This window comes from Otolemur garnettii, unplaced genomic scaffold, assembly GCF_000181295.1.
Source record: "Otolemur garnettii isolate 467f Iridium unplaced genomic scaffold, OtoGar3 scaffold00094, whole genome shotgun sequence".
Lineage (NCBI taxonomy): Eukaryota > Metazoa > Chordata > Mammalia > Primates > Galagidae > Otolemur > Otolemur garnettii.
In genome coordinates this window covers 7,114,086-7,128,503 of record NW_003852489.1, presented here as the reverse complement: position 1 = coordinate 7,128,503, position 14,418 = coordinate 7,114,086, and the positions used below count along the sequence as shown (strand labels likewise).

The 14,418-nt window shown below is 45.7% G+C and overlaps 1 protein-coding gene across 2 annotated transcripts in view; it reads right to left on the bottom strand.

Annotated features, from left to right (window-relative positions):
• DUSP14 (dual specificity phosphatase 14) overlaps positions 1–12,225 on the bottom strand; it is a 20,206-nt gene extending 7,981 nt beyond the window's left edge. Inside the window, exon 1 of one of the 2 annotated variants that reach the window (XM_003795617.3) lies at positions 12,113–12,225. The gene's annotated coding sequence lies outside the window, so the exon portion shown is untranslated. The remainder of the gene's footprint in view (positions 1–12,112) is intronic. The other variant, XM_023516628.1, reaches the window with a different exon arrangement.
• Between the last annotated feature and the right edge of the window lie 2,193 nt (positions 12,226–14,418).

The following is a 14,418-nucleotide window of genomic DNA, read 5'->3' as shown; positions in this document are numbered from 1 at the left end:
GCTCAAGCGAGTCTCCTGCCTCTGCCTCCCAAGTAGCTGGGACCACAGGCGCCCGCCACAACGCCTGGCTATTTTTTGGTTGCAGCCGTCATTGTTGTGACCCGCCAGGCTGGGGATTTGAACCCGCCACCTTAGGTGTACGTGGCTGGCGCCTTAGCCAGTTGAGCTATAGGCGCCGAGCCAAGCTCACAATTTCAAAACTAGCCTGACCAAGAGCAAGAGCAAGGGCAAGACCCTGTCTCTAAAAAAAAAAAAAATTGACTGGGTGCAGTGGCTCACACCTATAATCCTAGCACTTGGGAGGCTAAGGTGGGTGGACTACCTGAGCTCACAGGTTCAAGACCAGCCTGAGCTAGAGCGAAACCCTGTCTCTAAAAATAGCAGGGTGTGTGGCGGGCGCCTGTAGTCCCAGCTACTCAGGAGGCTGAGGCAAGAGAACTGCTTGAGCTCAAGAGTTTGAGGTTGCTGTGAGCTGTGACGCATGGCACTCTACCAAGGGCAACAAAACAAGACTCTTGTCTCAAAAAAAAAAAAGTCTTCTGGGATGAGGATAAATACACATAATACACATGAAGCTGAAGACAGAGTTGTCATTCTGGTTCAGCTACAAATACTCCCCTCGTGTTAACACACAACTACCTACATTCATTGTGCCCAGGCTCACTGTCCTGATGTTTGTGTGTGGACCACCAGCCCATCACCACTGTGTTTGCGGAGCCTAAAAAAAAGCCAGTTGCGCCAGTTGCTGCAAGATGCCAGCCAGTTGCTAGATGTGGAACATGCTGCAGCCCCAATAAGAAGACGGGCAGTCCACTTGATGAAAGCAGGACAAACCTGCCAATGTCGTGACACAGACAGAGACACAGACTTCAGAAGTTTAATTTTATATGATAAATCCAGCAGATTCTCTGTGTTGGAAATAAAATGAGTCAAATAGGAAGGAGAGACTATCAATTACCAGAAAAGGTAAAAAGCTGTCTTTATTTGGGTACCATGGGATAGTCTGTTCACACTGGAATTGAATTTCCTGGATTTGGTCTTCACCCACTTGATTGCTTAAATTACTTACCACTCACTGACACGACAGTATTTTACTGAGTTCATCATGCTCTATGTTCAAAACTATGCTAAGTGCTGCTGTGGACAAGTGTAGAATGTATCTGCCAGAGATGGCCATAGCAGTATCTCCCAACCCACGTGGTGTTCTTACAATCTTGACACCCCTGCCATTCAGCAGTAGGACTGATATCCCTTCTCTTTGACCCTGGAGAAAGTGCTGTAACTGCCTCAACCAAAGGAATAGAGTAGAAATGGTACTTGTGAAGCTAGATTATGAGCATGTCTCTTACTTCCATCTGGTTCTCTTGCGACCTGCTCTGGGAACCCAGCTGCCATGCTGTGAGGAGGCCCAAATATGCCCAACAGAGCTACCACATGAAGAGGCCATATTTGGATGTCCCAGCCAACAGTCCAGCTGAGGTCCCAGCTGATAGCCCAGATCAACCACTAGGTATGTGACAAGAGATGTTTCCATCTGATTCTAGCTCCTAGCCATCAAGTTATCCTCGGGCTTTGAATCTCCCAGCTGAGGCTCCAGATATTATGAAGCCAAAACAAGTTGTTCCCACTATGTGAGGTCCAAATTCCTGACCTACAGGAATCTTCAGTTATTTTACACCAGTGAGTTTTAGAATTGGTATGCAGCAATGGAAACTATATCAGGGATATAAAGGTGCGATAGGACAGAGCCCTGTTATAGGATTTATTTTTATCTGTACTTAGATTTTCTCACCTTAAAAAGATAATACAGGCCAGGTGAGGTGACTCATGCCTGTAATCTTAGACCCCAAGGCGGGTGGATTGCTCAGGAGTTCTAGACCAGCCTAAGCTAGAGTGAGACTCCATCTCTATAAAACAGAAAAAACTAGCTGGGTGCTATGGTGGGCACCTGTATTTCCAGCTACTCAAGAGGCTGAGGCAAGAGGATCACTTGAGTCCAGGAGTTTTAGGTTGCTGTGAGCTGTGACACCATAGCGCTCTAGCCTGGGGCAACAAAGTGAGACTCTGTCTCAAAAAAAAAAAAAAAAAAAGGGGGGGGGGGGCACTTAACACCTGTAGCTGAGAAGCTGGGTGCCAGCCACATACACCAGAGCTGGCGGGTATGAACCCAGCCGGGGCCTACCAAACAACAATGACAACTGCAACCAAAAATTAGCCAGGTGTTGTGGCTGGCACCTGTAGCCCCAGCTATTTCAGAGGCTGAGGCAAGAGAATCACTTACTCCTAAGAATTTGAGGTTGCTGTGAGCTATGATGCCACAGCACTCTACCCAGGGTCACAGCCTGAGAAAAAAAGATAATACAAGTTACACATATAAAAACCACTGAATTAGGCTTGGCACCTATAGCTCAACCGGCTAAGGCGCGAACCACGTACACCTAAGGTGGCGGGTTCGAATCCCCAGCCCGGACCCGCCAAAACAACAATGACGGCTGCAATCAAAAAATTGGCCGGGTGTTGTGGCGGGCGCCTGTGGTCCCAGCTACTTGGGAGGCTGAGGCAGGAGACTCGCTTGAGCCCAGGAGTTGGAGGTTGCTGTGAGCTGTGATGCCACGGCACTCTACCCAGGGGGACAGCTTGAGGCTCTGTCTCAAAAAAAAAAAAAAAAAAAAACCACTGAATTAACAATAAGAGATAGACTAACAAAAAGTGAAACAAATGACTATTGCAAACTGGATACTGTAGCACTGGAAAGAGAAGGCACAGGATCAAAGCAAAATATACATAAAAACATCCAAATGCTCACCAGGCACAGTGGCTCACCCCTACAATCCTTGCATTCTGGGAGCCAGAGATGACCACTTGAGGTCAGGAGTGTGAAACTAGTGTAAGCAAGAACGAGACCCCCATATCTACTAAAAACAAAAAAACTAGCCAGATGTGGTAGCACATGCCTGTAGTCCCAGTTACTCAGGAGGCTGAGGCAGGAGGATCACTTGAGCTCAGAGTTAGAGGTTCCAGTAAGCTATGATGGTGCCACTGTGCTCTAACCTAGGTAATGGAATAAAATCCCATCTCCAAAAATTAATTTAAAAATTTAAAAGTGTGGAGGAGTGCTGCTCTCATTAATCTGCCCCATTCTGTCCTACTGGGCTTGCTAAAAGAAACTCAAGGGCCTGTCCTGTTTAAGCAGTGTGAACATGCTTAGCCTATCATGGTCAGTTTCATTCTTCTGTTTCAGTTCCCAGATGAGGAATCAATTGTAAATGGAGCTTAAGAGGCTTTCACAGACTCTACATGGAAAATTAATAATCCCACTGGAACCAGAACCTTCCTTCCATGAGTTGTCTATTTGTTGATTAGTCATACAATCTGACCACAACAAATCAACCCATCCAAAGACCACCAAAACATACATTTCATTGGGGAAAAAAAATAAAAGCTGCAAAGAGAAAAGAATTCAGAAACATAAGGTCAGGCTGATTGTGCTTTATATCGGTCATCTGGATAATAATCTCTAAAATTCCTAAACCGTTAGTGGTATAAGATAGTCTTTGGGTGTGAAAAATCTGAAAAAACTGAACCAAGAAAATTGTTTCCCGAATGCTTCACAATCACCTTTAGACCTGTTTGGTGATAACTGGAAACTAGTTTGAACAATATCCTATATAAATAATACTTTAAAATCTCCTAGAAGTGGTAAAAATTAAATGTGAATTATAGATGCTTAAGTGATAAAACTTTGATTTAGGTAAGTCAGAATATCTATAGGCAGAATACTTAAAACACACACACACTCGCCAGCAATAAAACCTAAGTAGGTTATGAGTTTGCCTCAAAATTGCCAAAGTCACTACTGTCCTCTGAGAAGCAGAACTATAAAAATCACTGAAAATGGAAAAAAAAAAAACTCACAAAATGCAGGTCTTTGCATAAATACATCATTCCTTAGAAGTTCATTATTACTTTAAGTAAAACAAAGAATTTATAAGTTAGAATGCAGACTCCTAGGCCCCACTCTAGGCCCAATTCATCAGAATTTCTGGAGGTGAAGGACTGGACATTTATATTTCTAGCAAATATTCTAAAAATATTTCTAAAAATATTAAGCTGATATTGCTGAAAAGATAAATATTATCTACTGTAATTTCTAGGAAGATAAATGGAATAAGAAACTCAATAATTGTAATTTACTTTTTTAAAAGATTATTTTCAGGCTCAGTACCTATAGCACAGTGGCTACGGCGGCAGCCACATACACCAAGGCTGGTGGCTTCAACCCCGGCCCGGGCCAGCTAAAAACAACAATGACAACTGCAACAAAAAAATGCCAGGGGTGGGGTTGGGGGTGGGGGCAGCGCCTGTGGCTCAGTGGGTAGGGTGCCAGCCCCATGTGCCAAGGGTGGCGGGTTCAAACCCGGCCCAGGCCAAACTGCAACAAAAAAATAGCCAGGTATTGTGGTGGGCGACTGTGGTCCCAGCTACTCGGGAGGCTGAGGCAGAAGAATCACCTAAGCCCAGGAGCTAGAGGTTGCTGTGAGCAGTGTCATGCCATGGCACTCTACTGAGGGTGATAAGGTGAGTCTATGTCTCTACAAAAAATATAAAAAATTAAAAAAAAAAAAAAAAGGCCGGGTACTGTGGCAGGCACCTGTAGTCCTAGCTACTTGGGAAGCTGAGACAGGAGAATCACCTAAGCCCAGGAGTTTGGCTTGGCGCCTGTGGCTCAAGTGGCTAAGGCGCCAGCCACATACACCTAAGGTGGCGGGTTCAAATCCAGCCCGGGCCGCCAAACAACAATAACGGCTGCAACCAAAAAATAGCCAGGCATTGTGGCAGTTGCCTGTGGTCCCAGCTACTTGGGAGGCAGAGGCAGAGGCAGGAGACTCGCCTGAGCCCAGGAGTTGGAGGTTGCTGTGAGCTGTGATGCCACCGCACTCTACCCAGGGGGACAGCTTAAGGCTCTGTCTCAAAAAATAAATAAATAAATAAAAGCCCAGGAGTTTGAGGTTGCTGTGAGCTGTGATGCTACAGCACTCTACCCAAAGACGACAGTGAGACTCTGTCTCAGAAAAAAAAAGATTATTTTCAAATAAAATAATACAGCAGTCATTCGGCTGTATGTACATTCAATCCAGCACAGAAAGTTCCATTTCATTTCCATTTCGGATCCTCTTTAGCTAAAAGTTTGTCCCAAGTAACTGAAGCTCTATAAAATAGAACACACTGAATACTTGTCTGATGTTTGTTAACAAGAAATATGTGAAATGGTGTACAACCTTTAACCATGAAACAGTTCTGTCCCCTAAACATACGTGAGAGTACAAAATAAAGGCTAGTACATGTGTTTCTGTCTGACATTCCTCAAAAATGCAGTTTGTATGACTCAAGGCATATCATTTAAAAAATGCACTGTTTGACTTCGAATAAGTATTTAAATAAATAAAGTGAGTTGGAAGGAAATCTATCAAATTCACAAGAGTGGCTGTCTCCGTGGGGAAGGAGAAAGGACCCCAGGAAGCTTTGGCTTATAATGCTTACTTTTTTATATAAAAGACAAGACAGATTAAGTAAGTATGATCAATGATTTTGAGTGGTTAAGTAACAGCTGTGGTTAATTTGCTCTCTGTAATTTTCTGTATGATTTCAATTTCTAAAAATAAAAAAATATTTATAATGGGGGTGGTGCCTGTGGCTCAGTGAGTAGGGTGTCGGCCCCATGTACCAATGGTGGTGAGTTCAAACCCAGCCCCAGCCAAACTGCAACAACAACAAAAAAATAAAAATAAAAAATTTTAATAGAAGAAAATGAACTACAACAAGTAGCCTTCAGTCTAAGCCCCCTCTCTAAGCCTCTGGCCTTTGCCTGCCAGTGCACTTTACACAGGAGCCAGAATAACAAGTCTGTTTGGGAGAGAAGTCAGCAAAGATACCAGCATGGTGCAACAGCTAAATTAGCAAAATTCTTTTTTTGGTTGTTTTTTTTCCTTTTTGAAACAGAGTCTTACTATGTTGCCCTCGGTAGAGTGCCGTGGTGTCACAGCTCACAGCAACTTCCAACTCTTGGGCTTAAGTGATTCTCTTGCCTCAGCTTCCCAAGTAGCTGGGACTACAGGCACCTGCCCACAATGCCTGGCTATATTTTTTATTGTAGTTGTCATTGTTGTTTGCCAGGCCCGGGTGGGTTTGAACCGCCAGCCTCAGTGTATGTGGTCGGCACCCTAGCTGAGCTACTGGTGCCAAGCCCTGTTTTTTCGAGACAGAGTCTCACTCTGCCACCCAGGCTGAAGCAACCTGACAGCAGCCTCAAACTCTTGGGCTAAAAAAATCCTCTTGCCTCAGCCTCCTAAGTAGCTAGACTACAGATGCCTGCCACTACACAGAGTTAATTTTTCTAATGTTAGTAGAGATAGGGTCTGGCTCTTGCTGAGACTGGTGGCAATCTCAGTGGATCCTCCCACCTTAGCCTCCCAGAGAACTAGGATTACAGCCGTGAGCTACTGCACCCAGCCTAAATTAGCAAAATTCTTAGTTTTAAATCTTGACTTCCAATTTGTACGTAACCTGGATGCTGACAGTACTTTTCCAGATTTTGTTTTCACCAGCGCTTCCTTAAAACTTCAAGCAAATTCACCTCCTGGTCACTGTCTTCCGGGAGCAGCAGGCAGGTACTTCCCAGGCCCTCTCTGCCACACAAGGCTCTGCCAGGGAGCAGTGTGCTCTTGTTAAAGATGTTTCAGATATACCCACAACAAAGACCTAAGGAGTCAAAAGACCTCCTACAGGCAACAGATTCATAAACTGTTTGGGGACAAAGGCAGAAATAAGCCTAGCAGTTGCATATGAATTTGAAGAGACTTTTTCTCCACTGAGACTTCAAGATGGCAGGAGGGATGGAAAAGCCGACCAAACTGGACCTGCAGCCACTCTCTGTCCATGTAAGAGCCAGAAAGGGCAGTGCCAAGGTGAGCTAGGTGGGCTGCACAGCCAAGGCATGGGCCTCAGGCTCAGGCTCCTCACCCTGACTCACGCTGCTGGTGCCCTGCAACAGGTGGGAAATGGAGCTCCTCTGAACACTGCCCGCTGGAAGGGCAATGGGATGTCAAAGAATGCCAACAGGATTCTCCCTGACATCACTCAGGTTTAAGAGGTTCTGACACTACCCTTCAATCGTCTCCTGTGAGTGCCTTTTCCTGAAAACTTCTAACTTACATATATGTGGTTTCTAAAATGATTATTTTAGAGACTGAAAAAAAAATTACTATAAGTAAAAAGCACTTCTAACTTACGTAAATAAAGATTGAAAGCAAGTAATTTAGTCATTTTCCAAGATGCCTTACAGGAGAAATAAAAAGGTACTACAAATCTCATTCTTTGCTCTAGGGTTCTCCCATCATCCCTCCAGCTAAGAAAAATGGACCCCCGTGGGTATTTTGTAAACTCACAGAACTGTAGAACTTTCTGCACTAAGGACAGAAACAGACTATAAGCACATAATACTAGGCATATAGTAAGTACTCAACACTTGAGTTTAATAACTGTCCTCAGGAGACTTCCCATTTTCTCCCCCTGTCCCCTCCCTCCCTCTCTCTCTCTCACACACACACCCCTAGCTAGCCTGAAATCCAGCTGGCAAAACCGAACGTGGGTAATCAAAGTTAACCTGGCAACTGTCTGTTCAGAAGGCAGGAATTCTATCAAACCCATCTGTCGGCCAGGGAGTGCCTGTAGTTCCAGGAACTCGGGAGGCTGAGGGGGCAAGATCGCTTGAGCCCAAGATTGGCCTAGGCAACACAGTGAGAACTTGTCTCTTTAAAACAAACAAAAATCCCAGCTCTAATTTATCTCTATTTTGCATACAAAGGAAGATTTTGGGGGAAATACATTTTAAAGTTGTAAAAGAGTCATTTACTAGGTAGCAAAGAAGCTGTGGTTACTTTGGAATTGCCATGGCAGTAGGAGCCAGGGTCTGTGCTCAGAGCCTCTCAGGGAACACACGTGCACACAGAGCGTGTGAGGCGGCTCTCAGGGGGCACGTTCCTAAGCCTAAGGACACGGCTGCACTCCTATGTGCTATACACATCGTGCACTGACTGCCCTAGGAGTTTAAGGCTGAGCATAACGCTAGCATTCACCAGAGGGAGGATTCACTCAAAAACTATAAAAGACATCCAGGTATTAGATATTTTTATTTTTGGTATTCCATTTTGCATATTTAATTTTCCTAGAACTTCTCATCTGTTAATGAAAAAAAAAATGATGGACAGAAGAATTCTACTTTAGGTATCTGTCAACCAAAACCAGTGAAAAGAACCTTTTCTGGTGTTTGGGTGGTTTGTTGGTCCAAACCAGATAACTAAAATAAATATGAGAATATAAATACACTGGTACATGATGGGCCAGAGATGAGACTACCTAGATGACATTTATTCATTCCGTTGAAGAAATATCCAAGCATATAAACGGCAAATGCAGTGGATTATAAATTCAAGGCTGACACCACCGAAGGAATGTGAATTGATACAACCACTTTGAAAAACAGGCATCACCTAGTCAAGCTGAAGTTGTGCACACCTGAACAAGGACGGTTCAAAATTACTCCAGACTAGAAACAACCCAGATGACCATCAACAGTGGATGGATAATCTATGATATATCCATACAAAAATGAACTGCAGTCACAAGCAACAAGGATGAACTTTTAAAAATGGCATACTGCAGCAATTTAAACAAATTATATGTGTGTGTGTATACAAATATGATGCCAGCCAAAACAAAACTATGTTGTTTAGAGATTTATATTTAAGGAATAAAAACTAAAGAAAAGGAAGGAAGTGATTTCCATAAAAGTAGTTTCTGGCTGGGTTACACCTCTGCGGGAGGAGGAGAGGTCCTCGTTGAAAAAGTAGGGGAAGGTAGCTTCTTAGTCTACAAGATAGGTTACATGGTTGTGTTTTCTTTAAAACACTGTAGAACCTCCACAACAATTGACCACCTCCCTATTTTGACCATCTCCTTAAGTTGACCTACTTTTTATTAACAGGACATGTACCACATGTGGGTATCAGCACAGCAGACCTAGTTCCTTATGCTGACCACCTCCATATAGTGACCAGTTTGTTACAGTCCCTTGCATGGTCAATTTACAGAGGTTCTACTGCGGTTCATCAAGTTATCTGTTTGTTTTATTATATTCCCCCCCTCCCCCGCATGTTATAATTCACAATTTAAAAGGTTAAATAAATACAATGTTGATTTCCAAGAATTCAGAACCATTACAATTCTGGCCAGTCCTCTCTGAATGTCACTATTAGCCTGTCAGCTTCATAAAGGTCAGGGACAGGCCTTATTTGTCTTCGTCCCCAGCATTCATCATAGTACCTTTAGCAAAGGAAAAAGTCCTCGGTAAACATCTACTATATAAATCCATCAACGCCTGCCGTGAATTTTGTTTTAACTCAAGCCATTTCCTGGAATTACCGATTTGAACTGTGCCCACATTAACATTCTCCCTTCTCTTCTTTGTATTCATCCCGGTGGAGCTTTCATAAATAATAAAGCTACCACCTTACATGTTAGCAGTGTAAGTTTATACTTAGGCCTTCGTTGCTTTAGCAACTCTCCCTGCCTTGCCCTCCCTTTGTTGCCTCATTATAAGAAAGACAAAACACTCGCAAGCTTAGAATTTTTTTTTTTTAATAGCAAAGTTTTCTTCTGTACCTCAGAGTAAATCTCAGTATTGTAATGATTCAAGTACTCTGAAGTTGTTTAAGAAGGGATCATTTGCCCGTTGCCCTGAGAAATGCCACCATGCTATCAAGATTAATAAAACTTTACCATCAGTTATCCTTAAAAGCATGCTACCTTTCTGGACTGAAGTATGCTCATAAATCTATGAGCAAAACCAGCAGATTGTAAAATAATTTCAGTTAAAAAAATCACGGTGTACAGGCGGCGCCTGTGGCTCAAAGGAGTAGGACCCCAGCCCCATAAGCCGGAAGTGGATGGGTTCAAACCCAGACCCGGCCAAAAAAAAAAAATCACTTTGTACAAAAAGACATTTATGAAAATGCTTTAAAAAGTCCAAAAGGATACATACAAACCAATAAAGATACAGCAGTTACTTTTGAGAAGGCTTTAACCTTATTAGTGAAGTTTAAATTTTTTACACAGAGAATAATGTAATGATAATGATAATGTAAAAAGCATTTTTAATCCACCTTACCTTAAACCAAAATCCTAATTGCAATCTCACCAAACAGATCCCTGTCAAGTCTGTCTTTTTAAAATGCTAGAGTTTTAAAGAATTTTCTGAACTTCTATGATATGAATATACATTTATGCTATACTATGAAGGAATATTACAGAAGTCATACCTGAAGTCAACCAATACGAAAGATTCCAGACAAGAACAGCATAGACACGTTCGACACTCACGTTGAAAAGACTTGGAATGAAGGAAACTGTCTCCAGTTTTATGGGGGAAAGCCAAAAATATCAGGCAACTACCTCTCCTCCCCCAAGCGTCAGAAGATGAGTCAGAGCTGGAGGCAGGAATAGGGCCCATGTGTCAAGCCGCCTGTGCAGAGCTCCTTCCTACCTCCTCCCGGCAACTCTCTTCCCTCACCCAGGCAGGGGTCTCTGTCCCAGCCTGTCCCTGAGGTGGTGTTTCTGGCAAAGAGGAGGTGGTTATTCATCCTGGGGGTGCTTCACTCCCTGCGTTTCTCAAGAGCACTGAAACTAGGGGCCTTTATCAGTCTACAACAGGTAACAATAACCAAATTGCAGCTCAAGGGAGTGGACCTTCCAGAGTCCAGACAAGCTCACACAACTCTGCAAAGAATATAGCACCTTTGTTCCCTTCCCCTCACTTTAAAGACCAGGAAGGAAATAAACAGAGAAGTTTAAGAAGTCGCTTAATTTCATGGCACAGCTGAGTCCCAGGGATGGAGCTTTTGTCCGTTTAAACACCTTGACTGTCACACTAGAAATTAAATTGTGTTCCTTGGGGCCACAGTGTTTTATTAGGCCAAGACAGGTCAAGAGACCTGTGTATTACATATGCTTCACGAGGCTCTGGACTCAAAACTAACATGTAAGTTAAATACAACACACACGGCAGTTAACGTGTTAATGGTAATTGATCTGTACAATCTCAAGGACAGTCCAACATTCCACTATAGTTCTTAGTTGCCTTAAGCCGTAGGAATTCCAGGAAACATCGGGTTAAACTTCTTGGTCCATATTCCTTTAAAGGTAGTAACAGCTAACGAGTTAACACAAGCTAAATGCCCCGAGGTCCTGCTGGATGGAAAGTACAAGGTGTTTTTTTAAAAAAAAAAAAATTCCCTACACAGTAAAACTGCGTTAGTAAGTCACTCCTTCCCTTGCCTCTGGGATGCCCAGTTACCATAACACTGGCTGGTACCACTGGCAACATCCACCTAAATAAAATGTAGTTATACAATCCACTTACAGCGGCTACCGCACGCCACTCCTTTCACACACAACTCAACTTCGCTCTGGAGCAAGGGTACTTAGGAGATATAAAAAGACATCTTAGCACCGTGTACACTAATCTACTGCCGCAGAGAAAGCCTCAAGTTGAATACTTGGCATCGCTGGAAAGTCAAGTTGCTTCTATCAATGCACCAGAAATGTTTGCAAGAAGCAAAAAACCGCCGTCGGCTCTAGAGCGGTGGACGTGGACAGCGGGGTGCGGAGGCCATGGCGGGACAGAGAGAGGGGTCGGGAAGGAGCTGAGGCGCGCAGCAGCCGAGGATGCCCGCCGCCGAGCGCAGAGGGCCTGGGTCCCGGGGCCGGCGGCCGAGAGGGCACAACGGCGGGTGCTCGCCGAGGGTCAGCGAGGCGGGGCGGGGACGAGGGGGCGCTGCGGAGGGCCCGGCGCCTCTCCTCCCCCGCCGCCCCGGCAAGGAGAGAACAGCCGGGGAGCAGGTGGGAGCGACAGTACGAAGTTTCCAGAGACCAGGGTCGTGAGGGCCTGCAGACCCCCCAGCGCCCGGGGACCCAAGTCGCGCGCATTCCCGCCCCGCCAGACCCCTACCCCGCACCCGGCTTCCCCCTTCCCCCCACCCGCCTGCGGGCCCCCTACCAGCGCGGCGCTCGCAGCCCGGGCTCCGTCCTCCTGCGCCGCTCGCGGCTTCTGCGGGCTGGGCGCCGCGCGCCCCTCCTCCTCCCCTCCGCCCGCGCCCGGGGCGGGCCGCGCGCACGCTCCCTGCGCCCCGCCGCCCTCTCCCGGGGGGAGGCGCTCCGGGAGGAGGGGGGGAGGCCGCGGGGGACGCGCGGGCACCCGGCGGCGCGCCTGCGCGCTGGGGCTCCGCGCGGGGCGGGGCGGCCCCAGCGCGCTCCAGGGTCCTGCGACAGCTGCCGCTCCCGGTGCCCCTCCGCTCAGGGGCCCCGATTGTCTCTCCGCCTGTCCCACGCATATGCCCCCGCCTCCCCACATCAGCGTCCACCTACAAGCTGAGCTGAGGCGGGGGTGCGGGGTGGTATACTGGGGTACTTTCTGGATTTGAGAGGATTAAAGGCAAGAGAACAAGACAAAGGTGTGAAGAGCGCAGTTAGTGACTAATCACCGCCTCTCCCCCTATCCCACCTCCCATCCCGCACGGGAGCGCCCTAGAGTTGGGACCGAAAAGCCGAGGGGAAATCAACCTCACGGCAACGGTTGGGTGAATTTTGCTTGAACAGGCACGGGCAGTTGCTAGTGACTGTGAGGAGCTGTGTCGCCCGAGACGCGAAGGCGCACGTATAAGATATCCCCGCATCCTTCGCCTGCCCTCAGAAACCCCAAGCCACCACCACTGCACGGGTGCCCATCGGAGCCTCAGATCGCCAGATCACAGCCAGTGCCTCGGGGGTGGGGCTGTAGGGTCTTCAGAGCTCAGGCTCTGGCACAGGACACGTGGTTTCGTTAAGGGTTTGTTTGTTGTGTCACTCTTAGGGTCTTTTTTAATTTAGTTCTGCCCATCTGTAACGAAAGTAGATGCAAACGGACTTTTTGCATCGTAACCCTGTTCTTCCTCCCGCCTCTGGCAGGTGAGGGGAGACACCGGAAAGGTATAAGCGATTTCCTCAAGGCTCTGCAGTGAGTCGACACCTAAGAGTCCTTTACTCACCAGACCCTGCTCCTCACCGTTGTAAATCGTTGGCCTCAGAACTGAACAGACGGCTAGTCACAGATTTGGGGGGGAGGGGTTGGGAAGAAGTAAAAAAACGGCGCTTTGAGTTACATCTCCCGATATCTTCAACCAAACACTTTTGAGGTTTTTTTCATGCTCTTCTTAAATCTCCGCTGGCCAACCGGATTCAGAGTCATCCTGTGGGTGCTGGAATATATCTAAAAGTTTTGTCTGCTTCCCAGACAAAAATACAACATCAAAGGCATTCAGGGAGGATAATCCTGGGAGAGCCCAGACTGGAAAAGTTTATTTTTGCCTTCATAAAAACAGAATGAAAGCTTTAAAATTAGGCAAAATTAATCTATGAGAGAACAAAACACAATATAATTCAGGGTAAAGCACTAGGAACTCAAATCTTACCTAGGAAAGGCATCGTCCCAGTACTAAATTGTTCCATCAATTCATCCAGTGACTTATTTTTGACATGCCAGTATGAAAAATAGCAAAACCCAAATAAAAATTATTGTATGCTGCCTTCTTTTCTGTGCAACCCCCCACCCCCACCCAAGGGACTGTCCTTCCTGCAGTGAGTTCAATGACTCAGCAGCACAAACAGATAAATCCCTGTTCAAGTTCCAGTTTTTGCAAAGAAAGCAGATTTCCAGAACAAGCTCTAGTTAATGACAAGGGGCTGGGCATTTTCTTGGATTATAGGAATTAACCTACTATGAGGAAACATACCCTCATCAGTGAAGAGGAGGGAGGTGTGCAAAAGGAGAATTCATGTGGGACATGATGTGTGTGTAAAAAAATTAGAGATCAAGAAAAGTAGGAACAGTTCCAGATGAGGTTGCTCACGCCTGAAAACCCAGTGTTTTGGGAAGCTAAGGAAGGAAGATTGCTTGAGCCCAGGAGTTTGAGATTAGCCTGAGCAACATATCCAGACCCCATCTCTACAAAAAAATATTAGCTGGGTGTGGTGGCATGCACCTGTAGCCCCAGCTACCAGGGAGCCTGAGGTGGGAGGATTGCTTGAGCCCAGGAGTTTGAGGCTGTGATGAGCTATGAGGGTGTCACTGCACATCAGCCTGGGGTGATAGAGCAATACCCAGTAACCAAAAAAAAAAAAAGGAAGAAGTGCTGAAGTCAGTAAGACTATTTAATGACTGTACATATAATGCCTGTGGGTAGGGAGGTGCTTTGTGCCTTTATAGAATGTGGAAGCGCATGTTTATATATGCCTCTGCAAAAATCAAATGCAATATCTAATAGCACT